Genomic DNA, 21,952 nt, shown 5'->3' with positions numbered 1-21,952 from the left:
GGTCTTTTTGAGACAGGGTCTCCCTGTAGCCCCAGCTGTCCTGGAACTCACTATGTAGACCAGGCTGGACTTGAACTCACAGAGAGCTGCCTGCCTCTGCCTCCCAAGTGCTGGGACTACAGGCGTGCACCACCACTCCCAGCATCAGATATTTTTTAAAAAGAATTTTTTAGCCATATTCTTGACAGATACTGATCTATAGTCCCCTTGATTTGTAATATTTGTGCCTGATTATGGTACGTGTCCTACAGAATCACTGGAAAGTATTCTCTTAATATCCTGGAAGCTTACAAATAATTGGTATTATTTCTTCCTTAAATTTTTGGTAGAATTCCTTAATGAAGCAGTCTAGGCCAACACTTTTCTCTGCATGAAGGCTTTAACTACAAATGCATTTTCTATGGTAGAGATAGGACTATTTAGGCTTCTATTTCTTCTTAAGTTCTAGAGGTTTGTTGGTCATAAATTTATTACTTACTTTTAAATGAGCTGTCAACTTTACAGTATTAAGTTGTTCATTATAATCTCTTACTATCCTTTTAATATCTACAGGATTAGTTTTGATGTCATCTCTCTCATTCCTGATACTGGTAATCTGTATCTCCTCCTGTTTTTCTGGTCAGTCTGGAAATATCCTAATTTTAAAAAATTATCAGTAGCCGGGCGTGGTGGCGCATGCTTTTAATCCCAGCACTTGGGAGGCAGAGGCAGGCAGATCTTTGTGAGTTTGAGGCCAGCCTGGTCTACATAGTGAGTTCCAGGACAGCTGGGGCTACAGGCAGACCATCTCAAAAAGACCAAATAAAATCACTGCCGGTTGAGCATGGTGATGCACACCTTTAGTTCCGGCACTCGGGAGGTAGAGGCAGGCAGATCTCTGTGACATGGAAGCCAGCCTGATCTACACAGTGAGCTCCAGGCCAGCTGGGGTTACAGGGAGACCCTGTCTCACACACACACACAAAAATCACTATGAAGGGGATGAAGATATGGTTCAGTGGTTGGGAGCACTGGCTGCTCTTACAGAGGACCTGGGTTCAGTTCCCAGGACCAACATGGCAGCTAACAACCATCCATAACTCTAGTTCCTGGGGATTCAACACTTTCTTTTGGCCTCTGTGGGTTTGCATGAACATGGTGCACTTACATACATGTAGGCAAAACACTCATATATATAAAAATAAAGATAAATAAATAATCATTGTCAAATATATTTTGTCACTTTTCTTTATCATTTCAGGCAGTGTGATGGTTAAATTTAAGTGTTGACTGGGCTACTGGGTCCTCAGACATTTGGCCAAATATTACTCAGTGTATGTCTTATCAGTCTGTATAAAGCAGACTGCTCTTCCTCATGTGAGTAAATTCATCCAATCAACTTTTTAGAACAAATAAACCAAAAAGGTAGAATAAGAGGAAACTATTATTGCCTTATCTGTCTGAAACAATCTTTTCTATGTCTTTGAGTTGAACTGGAACATGAGCTCTTCCTTCTTGAGTCCCAAATCTGAAGTTTCCAATAGGAATTTATACCATTAGCTTTCCTGAGGCTGCAAGATACTGTGATTTTCCAGTCTCCACAATCATGTAAGTCAATTATTTATAAACCTCTTCACAAACAAAAAGAAATTTTCTCTCTCCTCTCCTCCCCTCTCCTCCCCTCCCTTCCCCTCCCCTCCTCCCTCCCTCAGTTCTGTTTCTTTGGGCAACTCTACTAAAGGTAGCATGATAAATCTGCTCTAGCCACACTATCTTGACATGAAGTATAAGTCTAATGTATTTCTAAGACAATATTTTATTATAAGGCAAGTGATCACAGCACTCATAAATAACTTTTTCATACTCTTCCATCATACTTATTCATAGCTACGAGGCAAGGTTCTTTGTATTACATGAATGGAACATAAGCTATAAAGGGAGAAAAGTAGTATGGAAAATAGTGGAGCACACAGCCTAGAACAAAGGACTCATATTTCACAAAACACTTTCATACACGGATCTCTCATTTCATGTTCTGAATAACTATGAGGCACAACTGTTAGGTACTTTAGTTCTATTGCACTGATATGAAAACTAGTTCAGAGAGGTTTGATGGCTTACTCAAAGTCAGATAAAAATAAGTGCAGTATTTACTCAAATTCAAAATGTCTAGGTTACATGGCACACAGCAGTAATCAAGTACTTGAGAGGGAGAGATATGAGAATTATCAGTTCAAAGCCAGCCTGGCTTCCACGGGGGAAAAGAATCCCAAGAAGCAAACAAACACAATAAAAACAAGAAACCCTCTTGATTAAATATTGCTTTTTCTGATATATACTTCTATGGTTAAGAAACACTGGTTATGAAGGGAGAAGTGTCTGGGATTCAGAATCAATCAGATCTATGTTAGAATTCCTGTCATTAACTTACTTTGACCCAACTGATCTACCATCTTTTCACTATCCCATATGCCCTGTCCTCGTTTCTTTTTTAAAAAGATATTTTATAGCCAGGCATGGTGGCGCATGCCCTTAATCCCAGCACTTGGGAGGCAGAGGCAGGCAAATCTCTGTGAGTTCAAGGCCAGACTGGTCTACATAATGAGTTCCAGGACAGCTGGGGCTACAGGGAGACCGTCTCAAAAAGGCACCACCCCCCCAAAAAAAAGAGAAAAAAGATATTTTATGTATATGAGTGTATTGTCTGCATGTATGTAAGTGCACCTGTGTCATGCAATGCCCAAGGAAGTCAGAAGAGGGTATCAGATCCCCTGGAACTGGAGTTACAAATGGTTGTTAGCCACCATGTGGGTGCTGGGATCTGAACCCAGGTCCTCTGTAAGTGCAGCCAGTGCTCCTAACTACTGAGCCTTCATTTCTTTCTTAATGCAGCTTAGATTTCACAGCACATCCCTTAAAACAGTCCCTTGTACACTCAATTTCCCCTCTCCTTGCTTCAATGAAATGACTGTTTTCACATAAAAGTTAAGACCACTAAACTCAAGTTGGTCCTTCCTGCTACCTGTTAATTGTTATCTCTCTTGTCCAATGGTTCTCAAAACTTCTGTGCATCAGAATAATCAGTGGGCTTGATAAAAACAGAGTTTCATGCCCAGAGTTTCTGGCTCAGCAGGCTTGGCCATCTACATCTCTAACTTATTCTCAGTTGCTAGTGCTGCAGAGGTCCAGGGACGACATTCGCTGAGATCCATGCTTACTCTCCTACTTTCCCAAATTAACATCTCTTCAAATCTCCAATTCCTCTGCCTCATGCTCATTCTCACAGAGAAAATAGTAGCAAATAGAAGGTAATGTCCACTTGCTCCCAAGACACAATCTACATATTTCTCTATCGCCATCTCTCTGGTTACTTGGCTCACTCTGCAATCTCATCCCTTTCTCCTCCTCAAATGGTGATACACTGGCCCCACTTCAAGGATTTTAAAAGGGGTGCTTAGAATGCACCATACATCTGCAAGTTTGCTCCTGCACTTCAAGTCTGCCTAAATGCTCCTTTAGAAAGTCCTTCCTAGACTGCACTACAAAGACTAGCAAACCTTTATCCATGTGCCTGACACTTCCTATCCTATCCAAAGTTACTTTTCTCTATGGCACTTCCTGCCATCTGGTAATTTATTTAGCGGGTTATTTGTCTATGTCTAGCTAGGGGGAAACTTTAAGAACAAGGGAAAGAAAAGCAGTCCAATTCTCTAGGGTTAGAGATATTTAATGATAAGAGAATGAAAAGTGCATGCAATCCATTTATCTAAGAAACTTGTCCATGAAATCAAGAAAGTAAGACTAAGCTTATTTACAAGTAAGAATAAACAGGATCAAGCATGGTTCAAGATGCAAACGTCAAGCTGAAGGTGCAGGCCAATGCAAAAAGAGCAAAGATACCAAATAATGAAATATAAAACAGCTAGAGATGTGACCTAACATGTGCAAGGGCCTGGGTTCAGCTTCCAGCACCACACACAGTAGTAACAGCAGTAGCAGACGTAAATAAAATTGCTTAAATGGCCAGAAGAAACAGACTCACATGAATTTTTGTTTTTAAAACAGAAAGGGCTGGGCTGGAGAGATGGCTCAGTGGCTAAGAACACTGGCTGTTCTTGCGGAAGACCCAGGTTCGAATCCCAGTATCCACATGGCAGCTAACAAATGTCCGTAACTCCAGTTCCAGGGGATCCGACAGCCTCTTCTGTCCTTCACAGGCACTGCACGACACAGGTGCACTTACCTACATGCAGGCAATACAATCATATACATAAAATAATAATTAATAATAATAAAAAATATTTTTAAAAAACAGGGCTGAGGGGCTGGAGAGATGAAAGCACTGACTGCTCTTGCAGAGGACCCGGGTTCCATTCCCAGCACCCACATGACGGCTATGAATGGTCCTTAACTCCAGTTCTAGGGGAATCTGAAGCCCTCTTCTGACCTCCACAGCATTGCACGACAGGGGTGCACTCACATACATGCAGGCAATACACTCACACACATAAAATAAAAAAATAAATAAAAATTAAAAAAAAAACAACTGGGCATGGTGGCGCACACCTTTAATCCCAGCACTTGGGAGATAGAGGCAGGCGGATCCCTGTGAGTTCAAGGCCAGCCTGGTCTACATAGTGAGTTCCAGGACAGCTGGGGCTACAGGGAGACCCTGTCTCAAAAAGACCAAAAAAAAAAACAAAAAACAAAAAAAAAACCCGGATAGGGCTGAGATGAACCACTGTATAAAAGTACTTGTTGTACAAGCCTAATGGTCTGAGTTCAGATCCTCTGAACTCCAGTTAAAGGCAGACTCAGTAGGGCAAGCATCTGCAACCCCACTGGAGGGAGAGATGGGAGGCGGAGACAGGAAAGGCTTCAGAAGCTCACAATGCAGCTAGCCAGGCTTAGGCAGCAGCAAAGAGATACTGTCTCAAGAGGAGGAAAGAAGAGGACCGATACCAAAGGTTGTCCTCTGACCTACACACACATTCTGGCACATGTGTACCCACCCACACAGATACAAGCAAACACGCGCTCTCTCTCTCTCTCTTTCACACACACACACACACACACACACACACACACACACTAAAAACAATGAAACAGATATTTTTGTACATGTCAGAAACATCCTGACAGACTTGTGCACTATAAAAATACCATCCAGTGGTCCCCACCCTTGCACATTTGGGCAGCACTAACCAGACTCAGTGGGTTATAAAAAAGGAAAAAAAAGACATGAAGTTGGGGGTGGCATCCAGAAAGAGTTGGAGGGGGTGGGGGTAAATACAGTCAGTGCTCTTAACTGCTGAGCCATCTCTCCAGCCCCTATTTTTAAAGTCTGTGTGTGTGTGTGTGTGTGTGTGTGTGTGTGTGTGTGTGTATAAATGTCATCTAGACTTCTAAACCATTTCAACCTTTCTGGCCTAATTCAAGGTCTCACATAATCAAACATCAACTTTCAGGAGCAAACTTCTGTGGAAGAGGCTGACCCACTTCTTCAACAACTCAGATGGTTATTACACTGCATACTCAGGTAATCCATTGCTTACACTGAGATTCGGGGCTGACTGACTTATGGGAACCAACCTGTTGGCTGACTCCTGTGTCTTCATATTAATTCCTCCTCAGATGAGCTGTTGGAGATACTCCAAGTAATTTTTCATCACAGCAGCTGTTTATAATCCTTTATCCCCATTCTTATTAGTTGCTCAACTTCATCCTCACCATCCACCCCCATTCTTAGCAGAAAGCCTCATTCACCAAAAACTGGGTGAGCACCCTATGGAAAGACTTTGGCCACCTCTCCCTCTACTTCACATTTTCATGTTATTCTCAAGAATATTTTTTTCCCTCTATCTTATCGCCATTCCTGCAAATGGCAATCAATGTATGGTTTCCTTTCCAATGCTGCATATCCTTTCCTTCCCTATCTTATACAGAATGGGACTCTGGCACAGAGGTAGAGACAGACATTCGTATCTTTTCCTGACTTGTCCTGCAGGTCTTCAATGTTTCCTCCCTGGCACATATCTGCAGTGTTTCCACATTGAGAATGGGCCTGGCTACTGACTTCTCACATCATGTTTATTTTAAATGTCTCAAAGACAGAATATCTACAAGGAGTCACTTCTAGATTCAGCCAAAACCCTTTCTCTATATAAAACATTGCCACACACTGTTTTATTGATGCGAAGACATTAAATATATCTATATTACCCTTAAAAAAAAATTTTAACAGGGCTGGTGAGGTGGTTAAGCGTGTAAAGGTGCCTGCTGCCAAATCTGAAGACCTGAGTTTGATTCCTGGGACCCACAAGATGAAAGGAAAAAAGAGATTCCCACAGGCTGTCCTCTGACCTCCACTCATGCACCATGTACATGAGTGTGCACATAAACAAGTAAGTGTAACTGTATTAAAAATACTTTAAAAAATACATTATCTTTCTAGACATTTTAATCACAAGTCAGTTGTAGAAATGAAATGTTTGAAATGTTTATTTTGGTGCTTTTAAAAATTATTACAGGCACCAAGGATCCAAGTGCAACCGATTATGACTAGTAATAATCAGATACATACCGATTAGAGATGCAAGCACCGACATCTCAGCGTTAATAGCAAAAACAATGAGTCTGTCTGCAAGGAACGATATATTCTAAAATGAAATGGAGATCTTTGTTAAAGGTTAAAAACTCATCCAATTTTATATCTTACAGGGCTTATACTGAGTTCAATAATATATAACTATATTAATTCAACTGTGAACCTAGAAAGTTGCACCCACTTGTGAAAGAGATGTACTGTTGCTCTGGAGTGTGTTACTGAATATGTTAAAGCTGTAATGAATTGCTTCTTCTAAACATGTAGTTAAATAATTAGTAGATATGAAAAACATAATAAAAAAATTATTACCAAAAGGTTTTCTTTTTGTACTAACTATAAAAGCAGACTGTTTAATCATTTCACAATAATACAATATAGGTGAATGGCCTTACAAAAGTGAAAAAAGCTAAATTGAACCATATAATTTAACTAGTGGCCTACAGAGCCAAATAATCTTATATAAAAATCTTATTACAAGAAAAAAAAAATCAGACAACCAGCTCCATAATACAAACCAGCCAACAGAAAACTGATTTCAAAACCAATCCTTGGATGTTTAATAATGTATACTTTTATGACATGACATTCAGCTGTTGTTTTACCTTGGAGCTAGACTGAATCAAATTTTAACCACCCTTATGGCACTGTACATATGCAGGCAGCAAATGCAATCCATTGATGCAAAGCAATGTGTGTAAAAGGGCTCAATTAAATGGCGGATGTTTCTTGTAAATTAAAGCCCTACTGAATAATCATCTTCCATGCAAATTATCTTTCTTGGGGTGTTCAACAATAAGCCATCATATGTAGCTGCTTTAATACATGCTTATTTGTAATGCTTGACATAATGAATTCTGCTTTATTCCCTTAGAAACAAGAATGAGAATTTAAGCTTTTTAATTTTCCTTGGTAGACTGCCTTTGTGAACACACCAGCAGGGTGACACTATAGTTTTATAACCTATAGTACAGAAGAATTATTTAACCATATGCATTTTACTAGTACTTTTACCAAGAAAAATTTAAATAGATTTCTTGTGAAAAAAAAAATCATGTCAATCTCTCCTCTCTCAAAAAGGTAAAACTTTCCTGGAAGTCAGGCTCATTCTCCTAATCCTTATTTCACACCTTAAGTTTCTATTTTTAGAAGAAAGTCATATGCTAAAGTGTAAGCAAACAAAATAGAGATCATTAGCATAATGGATCAGGGGAGTCCACATTTCCTAAATTTCACAAAACATTGTACGCTGTAGGGCCAGTGGTGTAGCTCAGTGGTGCAACACCTGCCTAGCATGCAAAGCCCTGAGTTTGATCTCTAACGCCATGCAATTGTATGTCAAACTGAGCACCATCCCTGTAATCTCAACACTAGGGAAGATGAGGAAGGAGGACTGCTGTGAGTTCAAGCCCAGCCTGAACTACAGAGTGATTTCCAGGTTAGCCTGGTCTAGAGTAAGACTCCAACACAAAACAAAACAAAATTGTATGTTGTACATGCCAATGTATGTTTTCTGAGACAAGTCAGAGTTATTATCTAGTTGTCAAAGGGGTTAAAAACTCCCACAGATTAAGAATTACCAAGTAAAGCTAAAAGAAGACATGGTATCTGTAGGTCATATTAGAGGTACAGAAAGTATGACTGATACCCCAGGAGTTCCCCTGGTGTTAATGCTATACTTTTTATAGCATAGAACAAAACTTCCCATACAAAAGAATCAAACCAGAACATTCATTCATAGTAATTTCTTAAAACTCATACTTCCACACATCCTTCCAGAGCATTCCTAGGTGCATGTACCAACCTAAGCCCTGAAAAGAGGAGCTGTCAAAGAAATATTCAGGATCCAAGTGACATGCCACTCCTTGGACCTGAGCTTGACTGTCAGCACAGAACTGGAAAGGAAATGCTAATTCCATATCACAGTTTGATGCTTCATGAGGTGAAACTGTAAAATGCCTCCCTCATTCTACCCCAAATGCATCCTCTAAAAATCCTTAGCTTATCTATTAACTAAGTCATAAATATTAATTGTACTTAAAAATCACTTCTCGCTGTGCATGATGGTGCACGCCTTTAATCCCAGCATTTGGGAGGCAGAGACAGGCGGATCTCTGTGAGTTGGAGGCCAGCCTGGTCTCCATAGCAAATCCAGGCCAGCTAGGGCTACAGGGAGACCCTCTCAAAAAGAAAGACCAAAAAAAAAAAAAAGAGAGAAAAAAGAAAATCCAGATCTCTGAGTTCAAGGCCAGCCTGGTCTACATAGTGAGTTCAAGGACAGCTGGGGCTACAGGGAGACCCTGTCCCAAAAAAACCAAAAAAAAAAAAAAGAACTTCTCAAGACTTATGTAGATCACCAGAAAAATCCGAAGTGACCTCTAGGTTCAATTAAATACAACAACTGCAACAATTAGCAACAACTGAGCATTTATGTACCTGTCAGGAACTCACCACAGAAACCACCATACTTGGAGCGGAGCACAATTTCAGATTCCATTCAGAGCTCATATGCCCAACGAAATCCTACATTACAAGCTATGATTCTGCAAAGACGACAGAAACTTTCTTCTAAGCTAGTGAGGTAGAAACATGCAGACACTATTTTTTTTAAGGCTGAACAAATGTGCTATGGTTTAGACCTAAAGTGTTCCCCTAAAAGATTCATATGTTAAAAACTTGGTAGCCAGATAACAGCTTTCTGGAAGTGTTTGGATCCTGAGGGCTCTGGCTTTATCAATGAGTAATCCATTAATGGGGTTACAATTGATGGCATTATCGGGATATGATGGAGACTTAGGAGATAGAGCCTTGAGAAGAGGCAGGCCGCTGGGGCTTGCCTTTGAATGGTTTATCTTGTCCCCAGCTCCAGTGTGTGTCATTCTCTCTGCTTCACATCTGTCATGAGGGAAGCAGCTCTGGTCCGTCACAGCCTTCAGCCATGATGTTCCACCTTACCACTAAAGGTTTAGTATTGAAAAAAATAAAATCAACATTGTAAAAATAATTTGGTTTTCCTAATTAAAATTTTGCACACTCCCCACATGTTACAAATACAAAGTGAATTAGAGACATCTTACAGATATAAAGTTATCCTTAACTGACACGAAGAAAAATCATCTCAGATTTGTTTCCACAAACTTTCATAGTACTCTAAGTTAAATTTTGTTTTATCCACATTTCAATTTTTTACCAAATCGTTGCCATCTTTTAAAACTTCTTTTAAACTGTAAATTATTTATTCTTAATTATATTCATTATGTGTGTCAGTGGTCACCAATATCTGAGGCTAGAAGATATGCAAATACCAGAATTCTGGTGACATGCTTGAAAAGATGGGGTTACATCTTCACCCACTGGACTCCCTTCACCACTCTGTTTAAATGAAGCTCTTCATCACCCTGACCCAGATACTCACAAAGCAAGTTCTTGCCTGCTCCAGTAAACAAGCACCCTTTCTAAGAGCTGCCTGGACACTGCACTTGGCTTCTTACCATTCATCCTGTCCATATTTCATCACATCATCACTCAGGCTGTCCACCTAAGTTACAATATATTTCTTAAAACACACATCCTTCTCTCCAAAATCTGGTAACTAACTGGGAAAGGCTGTCATGCACAAACCACAACTGCAGATGATTTGCAATTAATATATTAATTAAGATGATTTGAAAATGTTCATAATTAATTACCTATGCTACCTGTGAAGTTAAAATAGAGAGATATATATACTTTAAGACACACACACAGAGCATACTTTAAATAAGGAATGCTTTAAGGTATATACACTTTTTTTTTTTTTTTTGGTCTTTTTGAGACAAGGTCTCCCTGTAGCTCCAGTTGTCCTGGAACTCACTATGTAGACCAGGCTGGCCTTCAACTCACAGAGATCCACCTGCCTCTGCCTCCTGAGTACTGGGATTCTCCATCATGCCCGGCCTTAAATATTTTTTAACTCAAAAAATAAAAACCCTTCCAGATATTTAAACTTCAATAATATATCCTGTATGTCTAGCATTGTACCCACATGAATTCACTTAATCCTTACAACAACCCTATGAAACATATACTTAGAATTGTCCGTTTTGTAAATGTGGAAACAAAAGCATAGATGTCAAGCATTTAGAAAGTCCAGAAAAAGATTTATAAAAACCAGAGAGTAAGCCGGGCATGGTGGCGCACGCCTTTAAAAAACACTCAGGTACTAGAAAGCCACAGATTAAATGGTGATAGGAGATGCAAACACCACCAAAAGAAGTCTGAGCCCACCTTCTTCACTTCTCCAGATCATCCCTTCATCATAAAACAAAAGTAATAAAATAATCTCTACAGTTCCTTCTGGCTCAAACACATGAAGATTAATAATTTTAAAAAGTCAACTCCTGGGGCTGGAGAGATGGCTCAGTGGTTTAGAACACTGACTGCTCTTGCAGAGGACTTGGGTTTGATTCCCAGCACCCACATGGTGGCTATGAACCATCCTAAACTCCAGTTCCAGGGGACTCCGAAGCCCTCTTCTGACCTCCATGGCATTGCACAACACAGGTGCACTCACATACATGCAGGCAATACACTCATACACATAAAATAAAAATAAATAAAATATTTCTAAAAATAAATAAATAAAATGTCATAAAGACATCGACTATTATATCATGACAGCATTTTCTGGACTGTTCCTATTTCTAAACCATTCCTTTCCTTAAATTTTATTTATTTATTTATTTATTTATTTATTTATTTATTTATTTATTTATTTATTTATTTATTTATTTGAGGTGCTAGGTATGGTACTACAGAGAAACCCTGTGTCAAAAAAGAAAAAGAAAAAAAAAAGTAGAGAAGCTAAGGTATCTTGGTGTCAGCTTTTATAATGTCCTATTTCAGACCTCCAAAGAGGCACCTCAAAGTCTCTGCTCCAAACCTGCAGTCACCTTGGAACCCACAACAGTGGAGCCCAAAGGTAGATCACCATGACGAGTCCATTCTCTTAAATGGGATAATTAGTTTATCTGCCCCACCACCACCACCATACATACACAGCAGCAGAAGCAATCACCTCATGAGAACAGACATGTTTCCTGAAGTAATAAGAATTACTTCAGAGTCACTATGCAGACCCAGGACTAAGATTATGACCGACAGAACACAGTTTAACCAAGACTGCTGAATTATGCAAACCTCCAATTCTTCATCCCCAAAGATAGTAAAATGCTTACTCTGCATCTTCCTGATATGGCCACATTGACTAAACTGCTTATCTGCCTTTCCATCACTATTTTTTCTTTCTTTGGGGCAAGTAGCCAGCTACATACAGAGTTAAGCCTCTGGCCTAGGACTCTGGCTATAGTCTCAGAGCAGTATGCCCTCTCAACGTCTAAGCATTTATGAAGCTGTTGTTGCAGTAAGGTTTGCTAATATCCAGTTGGCCAAAGCAGACTTAGGATCCTAAGAAGGAGACAAAGGTACAAATACTACAAGATGTGTTTTATTTGGGTCTGTCAATAAAATACTCTACCATACACTATACTGATGGTCATTTATGCAGGTTTCAGTTTGGGGATAAATATAAATAGTGCTATGAACATCCATTCTAGTACATTTATTTTGTTGAGTATTTATCTTCAAGCAGAATTACTGAACCATAAGATAAGCATGTGTTCAGTTTCAGCAGCTACTGCCAAACAGCATTCCAACTTGTTCTTTCCAATTTATATTCCCATACCAACGTATAATTCCAACAACGACAGAATTTCAGTTGCTCTATGTTCCTACAACACTTGGTAATTGTCACCTTTTTTCATCCTAATAGGTATACAATGGTATGTCACTTTGATTTTATTTTTAAATACTTCACAAAATCAAGAAAGGAGAATAATCTTAAACCATGAAACTGTCTTGGCCCATTCCTACCCATCACAACAAACTTCTTCAAAAGTTCAAGTATAGCCATCCAATTTAAATATAAACAAAAGAATTAATCAACCCAATGAAAAGGTACCACGAAGAGAATAAACAAGAACCAAATAATGAAGCCAATGAAAACATACCACAAAAACATGGCCAAAAGCAGACAAATTAAATACATGCCTGTAATCCCACCACTAGGGAGGTAAAGCAGTTGTTCAGGGTCATCCTTGGCTATACAGGAGTTCAAGACCAGCTGGGGCTACATGAGACCAAGACAGACAGAAAGAAAAGAGAAGTGTGGGTGGAGTGCTGTAGAAGGAGGAGAGAGAGAAAAGCTAAAAACTTACACTGGCTAGATGACAAAAGGATGTACAAAGAAAAATGACAGCATTCGGGATGGAGGAGGAGAAGCAGGAGGAGGAGGAAAAGGAAGGTAAAAGGAGGAGGGGGAAGAAGGGAGGGTACAAGAAGGGAGGTATGAGGTACTGGGTTCAATCACCAGTGCCACCAAAAAAAGAAGAAACTCATATGGGTATTAGTTTGACAATAGTCCATTTTACCAGAACACAATGAAGATTCTGTAAACTATGATTTGTGGTAATTGCAATCCACAGTCTAGTTTTTTAAGTCAAAACTGTAGCATTAGAGCACAATCATGCTAGCTTATTTAAATACTCATTTAAATGGCCGCTTTTGTGGTGCAATGGCACAGTTAAATAATTATAATACAGAATTATAACCTGCAAAAACTAAAATAATTACTATTTGACTTTTCACAGGAAAAGTTTGCCAATCTACAAAAGAGAACATTTTTTTAAAGATGCCTAAGCAAAGAAAACATGAGTCAAATACAAGAATTTTTATTCACCCAAACTTACTTTCAACTACAAAAGCCATAAACATATTTACATATTAAAAACAAAATATTTTTCAAAGAAGCCATTTATGAGGATCTGATGGACTTTTCAAATTAAAATGTTATTCATTTATTTATTTAATGTGTATCAGTGCAAGTATGCAAGTGCATTGTGTCCTGCAAAGCCTGTGGAGACCAGAAGGGGATATCTGTGCTGGATAGCTTTAGTGTCAACACACCTGAGTTGAGGGAGGCTCAACTGGGGAATTGCATCCTTTGGACTGGCCTGTGGCCATGTCTGTGGGACATTCTCTTGATGTGATGTGGAATGGTCCAGCTCACTGTGGCACCCTGAGAAGGTGGTCCTGTATTGTATAAGAAAGCAGATTGAGCAGTGGCCAGAGGAGCAAACCAGTAAGCAGCATTCCTCCATAGCCTGTACTTCAGCTTCTGCCTCCAGGTTCCTGCCCTGAGTTCTACCTTGGGTTCCCTGATGAACTGTGATCCAGGAGATATAAGCCAAATAAACCTTTTCCTCCCCAAGTTGGTATAGGTCAGAGTATTTTGTCACAGCAATGGAGAAATAAACTAGAACAATGTCAGATCCCCTGGAGCTATAGTTTTGTGTGCATGTAAGTGCACCATGCGTGTGCAATGCCCGTGGAGGCCAAAAGTGGGCATGAGATCCCCTGGAACTGGAGTTATGGATGGTTGTTAGCTACCATGTGGGTGCTGGGAACCACACCTAGATCTACTACAAGAGCAGCCAGGACTCTTAACCACCGAACCATCTCTCTAGCCCCCTGATGAACTTCTAACTACTAAATGACTACTTAATTATCCTAAAGATCTGTGTTGCAAATGATAAAGAAAAATACAAATGTAGTGTGTGCATGAATACATGCTGAGGATGGAACCCAGGGCCATGTGAGTGTGAAGCATGTATTATACCACTGAGCTATACCTCTGGCCCCTATATACATTTAACTTTAGAATTAAGACTAACTGCAGAAGTGACAGGGCAGTATGTCTGGTTCATACAGGTGAACAGACAGAACTGAGAAACGTTTGAAATCAAGAACTGATTGATCTAAGGGCTTGAAGTACAGAAGATGGGACTGAGGATAAGAAGAGTCACAGAAACTCCTAAGTCCCTGTTTAAATTAGATGGCTATGCCTGTACCTTAGGACAAGTTTGCTATGGCAGCAGGAATGGACTAAGATAGTTCCTCTAATTTCACGGCTTAAGACTGTTTTTTCCTTTATTGCTTGTGTGAATTATTTCAAAATATGGCAATTGAATTAAAATCAATTTGACTATTAGTACATTATTTTATTTAGTACAAATTTGGTTAGTTGGTTGTGGGAAAATAGATGGAAAGTGGTACTACCCACCAAGCTAAGGAACATAAAAGACAGAGCTGAAGAAGATTCATTAAGTCCTGCCTGGGACATGTTGAATGTGAAATACTTGTGACATACCCATGAACAGTCCTGGTTGGTAGCTAGACACTAATATCTGGATTCAGGAGTGATGTCCTGATGAGTCATAAGGAATGGGTGAAATCTCCAGGATGGCTTTCTCAAAAGCATTCAAACAGACTATCAAAAGAAATGTCATAAAGACAGAACAGCATTAGCTCCTCCACTGAATCCAATTACACTTACATCCTCTGCTACTTCAAGCCAAATAGTAATAATTTTCTATTTAAAGCCAAAATAGAATATGAAAATAATGAATATGAAAAGTAAAAGCAAACAAAGTCTCACCTACTCTACTTTTAATAGCATAGAACTGATCGGGATCACTTGCTCCACATTTGGGCCCAGCGCTCAGTGACAAACTGCCAAAAGAGTAAAAGAGATCTTGTGCCACAGCTAATATAGCACAGCTTAGGCAGCCACAGAGCTCTTCTAGCCACCACCCTGCCCCTGGGAGCCAAGTGCAACCTGAAGGTGGGGATCAAAAGTAGTGACATGCTGGAAGGGATGCAAAGGATTCACTGGGACACTATTTGGACATTAGAGAAATATAAGACAGAAAAGAACAGTGTTATCATAGCACAAAGAAATTTGATGGAAAGTACAATCCCCTAGGCAGTGAATCCCAGGGAGGAACTTTGGTAGTTAACACAAATTAGCCAAATATTTTGTCTACTTCTATCTGGGCCAACTTGCCATTCTGTTCAAATCTGGTTAAAAGCATGGGCTATGCCACACACCTGGTGAGTCATTCAAAAAGCAAGGGCTTGTAGTCTGGATTCACAGGACAGAGACTGGAACTTCAGCTTTGCTAAGCAAAACCTAAATCGTTGAATTTCTCTGTGTTTTGCAGAGAGAAGTCTCTGGACTCTTTTTTTAAAATAAAAATAATAATAAAAAATATTTTATTATTTTCATTTTATGTGTATGAGTGTATTGCCTGCATGTAGGTAAGTGCACCCATGTCACGCAATGCCGGCAGAGGACAGAAGAGGTGGTCGGATCCCCTGGAACTGGAGTTACGGACAGTTGTTAGCTGACATATGGGTGCTGGGATTCAAACCCTGGTCTTCTGCAAGAACAACCAATGTTCTTAACCGCTGAACCATCTCTCCAGCCCCTGGACTGGTTTCTTATAAAAACAACTGGCAAAACAGGTTATGTATATATTTATTTTCTATTTCACATTCCTCTGTCCAATTTTTTACCCTTCTCAAAATCCATCCTGGGGGCTGGGGAGATGGTGCAAACAATGAGGATCTGAGTTCAGATCCCCAGGACTCATGTAAAAAACCAGGTGCAGTTGTGTACATCTATAATCCCCACAATGGGGAGGCATGGACAGGAGGATGCCTGGAACTCACTGGCCAGCCAGCCAAACTGAACCAATGAGCTCCAGGTTCAGTGAGAGATCCTGTCTCAATATATAAAGTAGAAGGTCTGGAGAGATGGCTCAGTGGTTAAGAACACTCGCTGTTCTTACAGAAGTTCTAGGCTTGGTTCCCAGCACCCACATGGTGGCACACAACCATCCATAACTCCAGTTCCAAAGGACCTGACACCCTCTCTAGCCTGCGAAGGCCACAGGCATTCACATAAATACACAAGACATATAGAAGCAAAACACATACATTCAAATTTAAATTTTAAAAAAAGAAAGTAAAAATAAGGTGGAGCGTGACTAAGGAAGATACTCAATGTTGACTTCTTGCCTCTGTATGCACATGTATACATGTATCCACATGCACTCATGCATACACATACACATGTAACACACACACAAATTCTTTTTAAAAAATAAATGTTAGAAATGTGAAAAAACAAAGACATGGAAGATGAAGTCACTAAAAATCACATATACATGAAATATATGTGGCTCTGAATGGGTAGAGGTACAGGCTGTGTTATGGGCTGAATTGCGTCCTTAGATCCATCTTTCAAGTTACAACCCCTAGCACCTCAGAATGACTTATCTTTGGAAATAAGGACTTTAAATGAGGTAATTAAGGTAAAATGACATCATATAGAAGAGTCTAATCCATATAATATTTCTTAGGATGACTGATGTCTTTACAAAAGCAGATCAGGACACAGACAGGCAGAGGGAAAACCAATCCAAGGAGACCTCAGAAGACCCCCAACCCTGCAGAAACCTCGATCTCAAGCTTCTAGTCTGCAGAATTTTCAGAAAATAAATTTTTGTTCTTTAAGCCACCCAGTTTGTGATTCTTTGTTATGGCAGCTCTAGTAAATTAATGCAGTCTAGAAGAAGGAAGTGTCCTAGCTGGGTAAGAATGCACAAATATTCTTAACTGTGACTCAAGAAGTCCCATAATAAGAGTTAAGAAATAAGGGTTTGGGGGCTGGAGAGATGGCTCAGCGGTTAAGAACACTGGTTGTTCTTGCAGAAGACCCAGGTTCAAATCCCAGCACCCACATGGTAGCTAACAACTGTCGGTAACTCCAGTTCCAGGGGATCCAACAGCCTCTTCTGTCCTCCGCAGGCATTGCACGACACGGATGCACTTGCCTACATACAGGCAATACACGCATACATATAAAATAAAAATAAATAAAATTAAAAAATAATGTAATGATAAAATCTAAAAATCCTAACAGCATTCATAAGAAAACTGAAGGGACATAATATTTACAATTAGAAAAAGATATGTCATGTCAGCTTTGAGAAAAACCATGAATAAGAAAATCCAGCCAAGACATGTTTTATGCCTGAAATGACAGTTTAACCCAAAGGTAAGTGAATAATTCTAAAACACTCTGGTCAGCAGGAAAGTATTGGAGGTAACTTTCGATAATTCTCTGGGATTAAGAACAGGTACATGTATTTTCTTTTAATGTTTAAGCCAAGAGAAGAGCCCCTGATGATTCACAAACAAACAAAAAAAAAACAGTTTCAGGCCATCAAATGAAAAGTTATCTATAGTGGGTTTTAGTGAAATTCTGCTTGTTTGTTCGTGGTCTTTCTTTTACAAGCAGGTGATGACTACCAGCAGCTCCACTGTGCATTACTTTTTGTCCTGTATCTAGAGCGGCAGATGCCAGAGCTCAAGAAGAGAGTAAGCAGGGAAGAAAGCTGTTCTCAAACCTGGAGTTATAAAGGGGAAGCTGTTCCCTGGTGCTGGGCCAAAGTTCAGGCAGATCAGAAGAAAAAAAAACTAGAGCAAAAATGCATCGTTTGATGGTGAGACTTTTATGTTTTTTAGAAGTTTCTCAAATATTTTGCATTTTTTCACATAAAGTCGCCTAACTTTTTGAAATATACATTGCTTCCTTCTAGGTCTAAAAATATTACTGATGTCTTATACCACCTCCCTTTGCTTTCTAGATTATCTGCAAGAGTGATAACATGTTTCTCAATACATTCTCTTTGTCACTAGACATATTAGCCAAATCAATGTGAAACACTGAAAAATCTCTCCGACCGTTTTAAGTGTAAGAGTCTGCAAAACAAACGAACACTGCTGCATAATTTGCCTTTTTCCAGAAAAGCCTATTAAACTTTGTTGGCATTGGATACAAAATAAAATTCCAAAATTTGCATTTTCAGTACTTTTGCTTTCTTGACCTTTATTTGAATTTGAGACTAAGCTTTACCAAACAACAGAATTTACACAGTAACTAGCCAACCACAGTCCTCATTATGGAATCTATGCAGTGCATTTGTTACCTAGGAAACCGACCAGAGCACAGACAGAGTGCAATTTCAGAGTAGCAAAAGAATTCTCCAATCATGCTGGTAAATAAAGCCCATAAATCGACTAATCAGAAGCAAAGTCAAGAAGTGTCACCCAAGAGTTAAGCTCTATGGAAACTTTTTTAAAGGAAAAAAGAAACCTGTGGGGCTTCTTTGGGCAACTATGTAGATCTCTTAAGTAAATATTATGAGCAGGTTTCTTGGTAAACACAAACTGTCATAAAATAAACTGTTCAAAATAAATGGCTTCTCTCCAATCCTCAGCTTCTCTATTTTTGACAGTACTTAAGAGAGAAAGCTGCTTTAGAGCCAGCCTCATGCATCTGGTACCAGGCTATTAATCCAAGAAGGAATTCTGCATTTCCAGCAGGCAGCATGGGTCTGCGCTGTTCTTGGTGCAGGGTGGCTGTGGCTGGAATGGGGGTTCCTGTCACACTTCTCACAGTCAGACCTGCTTCCCACCAAGCCCCAAAAAACTGCAGGAAAAAGGACCTGAAGGTCAAACAGATCAGTAAAGAACAAATCTGCTACTTCCCAGTTTTCCATTTGATTATTACCAATGCTAATGAGTCACTTGAAAATTCTAGTTAACCCAAAGTGGTCATGTTAAGTCTCCTTTAATGATACCAAATTGATTGGTAACAAATAGGAAACACTAGAAAAGTGTAGGTTTTGGACAGCTTAAGTGTTGTTCAGAAGACCAAAAAAAAAAAAAAAAAAAAAATTAAAATACATAAAAAAAAAAAAAAAAAAAAAAAAAAAAAGTTAACTATCAGTTAACTATTAACTATGAAAAACTATTGGTTTTTCATTTTAAAAACCAATTTTATACTAATTTAAATTTTCTGGAAGAAGCATTCATCTGTCCTAAGGTAGAAAGCATGGAGAAAAAAAAATATATGCCTTCTTAAACACCAACTGACCAAAAGGAAAATAAGTTGAAAATACACAAACTTCTCTGGTATGTTTCTGATTATACTATTATTTGTTATACAAAAAGAAAAAAAATTAACATCTACACACCAGTTAAAAACAAACAAAAAAGCAAGGCATTCTTTCAGTCAGCCCCAGATAAAGACACTATAGTGCTTGATGATCCAAGAAAACTGTTAGGCACACCTATAATTCTGCCAACAAATTCCCAACACAGCCACACTGTTAATTTTTTCATTTACACAGAGCCTCTTTGTTAAATTTATCACCACTGACAGTCTAATAAATATATAAACAAGCAATTCAATTTGTTAGCTTGTCTGTTTTAGTATTTCAACCAACTGATAAAAAGTTGCAATTCTGATAGGGTTCTAGAACTCCCTCTCACAATAATGCCAGACCTAATTTCAAACTTCTTTGTATGTTATTTATAATGGAATGGGGAGAAGAATATTAAACAGGGATCTGCCAGAGCCACACACTAAACTCAGTGCCTTTGTGCAGTTTAAATTCATTTACCTAATCTAGCCCAGAAGTTCTAATGAGCCATGATAAAATTGATCATCTCAAAGGTGGATAAAGCTGGTTTCTAGGTATTAAGTGTGCATAAATGTATAGTGCAAGAACTTACAAAATTCAGCATGCAATAATCTAATGTAATCTAATGGAACTGGTGCAAGAATCTAGGGTAAGTTTTTCTCCCACAAAAATGGCTATTTATGACAAAACAGTATACTTTAATAAAAATGTACTGAATTACATTTTTTTCTTGAATTTCTACATCATAATGGAAACTTAAATTTTCCCCATAATAATATTTTGCTTCAAATTTACATTTTAAAAAAAATGAAAGCTGCCACTTTCTCCAAATGGCTGAACCTCTCACTGTCCTAGTGCTCCTCAAAACCGTTTTTAAAAGAGAACCTCCCTGGCAACGGTTACACTTATGCTTGTCAATATGGGTTCTCACAGTGTAGGCAAAAATGAAGTTTCTAGAAGTGAGGAACAAACTGAGATTAACATAAGGATTTAACCCCATACCTACATAGAAAACCTGAATCTGTAAAATGAATTTTATGAATGCTTACCGAACTTCATTTATTATTTGAATATCTATGAACACACAACCGTTCATAAAGAAAGTTAACCAGCTAAACAAATAAGAAAAATCAGAACTACTACTACCTTACACCTTCCAACTGTATCCAACATATCCAACAACCCAATTCTTGATTTCATAGAATACATAAACGCATCGAGTAAAATTCGGAAAATACAACCATAGGTGGGAAAATAATTTCTAGCATACATGGATCTCAAACGCTGTTAAAGAACTCGTATCTTAAAACGGAAACAAAGGTTGGCGCCTGCCTAGAAAGGCATACCACTGTTTATTACACTCTACTGCAACCCCCACCATGGAAGCTGTCACTACCTGACACTCTCGGTAACTGTTTATTTAATAGGTAGAATAGTCTGTCAAGGCTAATCCTAACGAGTGTGAGGAAAGGAAAAAAAAAAAAAAACTTTGCTCCAAAACTTCCAAACACAAATATATATATAGATAGATATAGATAGGTATAAAATTGTAAAAAGAAATCAGCCATGTTCGATTTTTCCTAAGTCACTATCCAACCTTAAAAAAGAATAAGAGCCGTTAGAAAAGCACATTTTGAATTTTGCTTTGATTCTGATGTGCTGTAGGTCAGCCCACCATCCTCTGCCCAGGACACTGGGCTTCCTGATGTATTCGATAACAAACACTAATCACTGTGCGCAGCCTCAGACGGGAGTGAGGGGGGTGGGAGAGCCTTTCGCAGAAAGCCCTCCTCCGTTAGAAACAATAAATAAGCAGCGAAGCGCCGCACGTTCCTGCACGCACGCCCCACGCGCACTTCCAGGTGCTTCCAGCCGAGGGAAGCGGGTCGCAGTAGCCCGGAGCCTCTTCTCTGCCCAGCGCCTCCTCAGACTTGGAAACTACGGGGCGGACCTTGCCTTCCTCCTTCCCGCCCGCTGCCACCGCAGCCCCTGTGGCTCGGACCCCGCAGCGCGCCCGAGACGCCCGCGGAGCCCAGCGGCCGCGGCCCCACAGCCCCCACGCAGCCCCAGCCCGCGGCCGCCTACTCCGGCCTCTATGCCCCCGGAGTACAAAAGGAGGGTTCAGCGGGTCACGGCGCGGCCGCCCCCACACAAAGGCGTCCGGCGCCCGCGCTCGCCCCCGCCTCGCGCGCGGCTCTCACCCACCTGCAGGTGTCTGTGCGTCTGTCCATAGGAACGCGGGCGGCGCGGGGCCTGCAGGAACCGGGCGGCCGTAACTGGACGGGCGAGACGGGACGGGGGCTGGAGGCGGAGGTCGGCGGGAGAGCGGCCGAGGAACGGCCGGGGCGGGAGGAGCAGGAGCAGGGCCCGCGGGCTGCGCGGCGGGCGGTAGCGGCGGCGCGGTGGGGGCGCGAGCAGCCTGGCTCGGCCACCAGCG

The 21,952-nt window shown here is 40.0% G+C and overlaps 1 protein-coding gene across 4 annotated transcripts in view; it reads right to left on the bottom strand.

The window, feature by feature from the left end:
- Kiaa1958 (KIAA1958 ortholog) overlaps window positions 1-21,860 on the bottom strand; it is a 165,395-nt gene extending 143,535 nt beyond the window's left edge. For 2 of the 4 annotated variants that reach the window (XM_029562532.1, XM_029562531.1), the window contains exon 1: window positions 21,721-21,782. The gene's annotated coding sequence lies outside the window, so the exon portion shown is untranslated. Of the gene's footprint in view, window positions 1-21,720 lie in introns of all 4 variants that reach the window. The other 2 variants (XM_008831135.3, XM_008831134.3) reach the window with 2 other exon arrangements.
- Window positions 21,861-21,952: the final 92 nt, after the last annotated feature.

The sequence above is a fragment of the Nannospalax galili genome, unplaced genomic scaffold, assembly GCF_000622305.1.
Source record: "Nannospalax galili isolate Female #2095 unplaced genomic scaffold, S.galili_v1.0 scaffold1255, whole genome shotgun sequence".
NCBI lineage: Eukaryota > Metazoa > Chordata > Mammalia > Rodentia > Spalacidae > Nannospalax > Nannospalax galili.
Note: the sequence above shows the minus strand (reverse complement) of the source record. Positions and strands in the feature narration are given on the sequence as shown.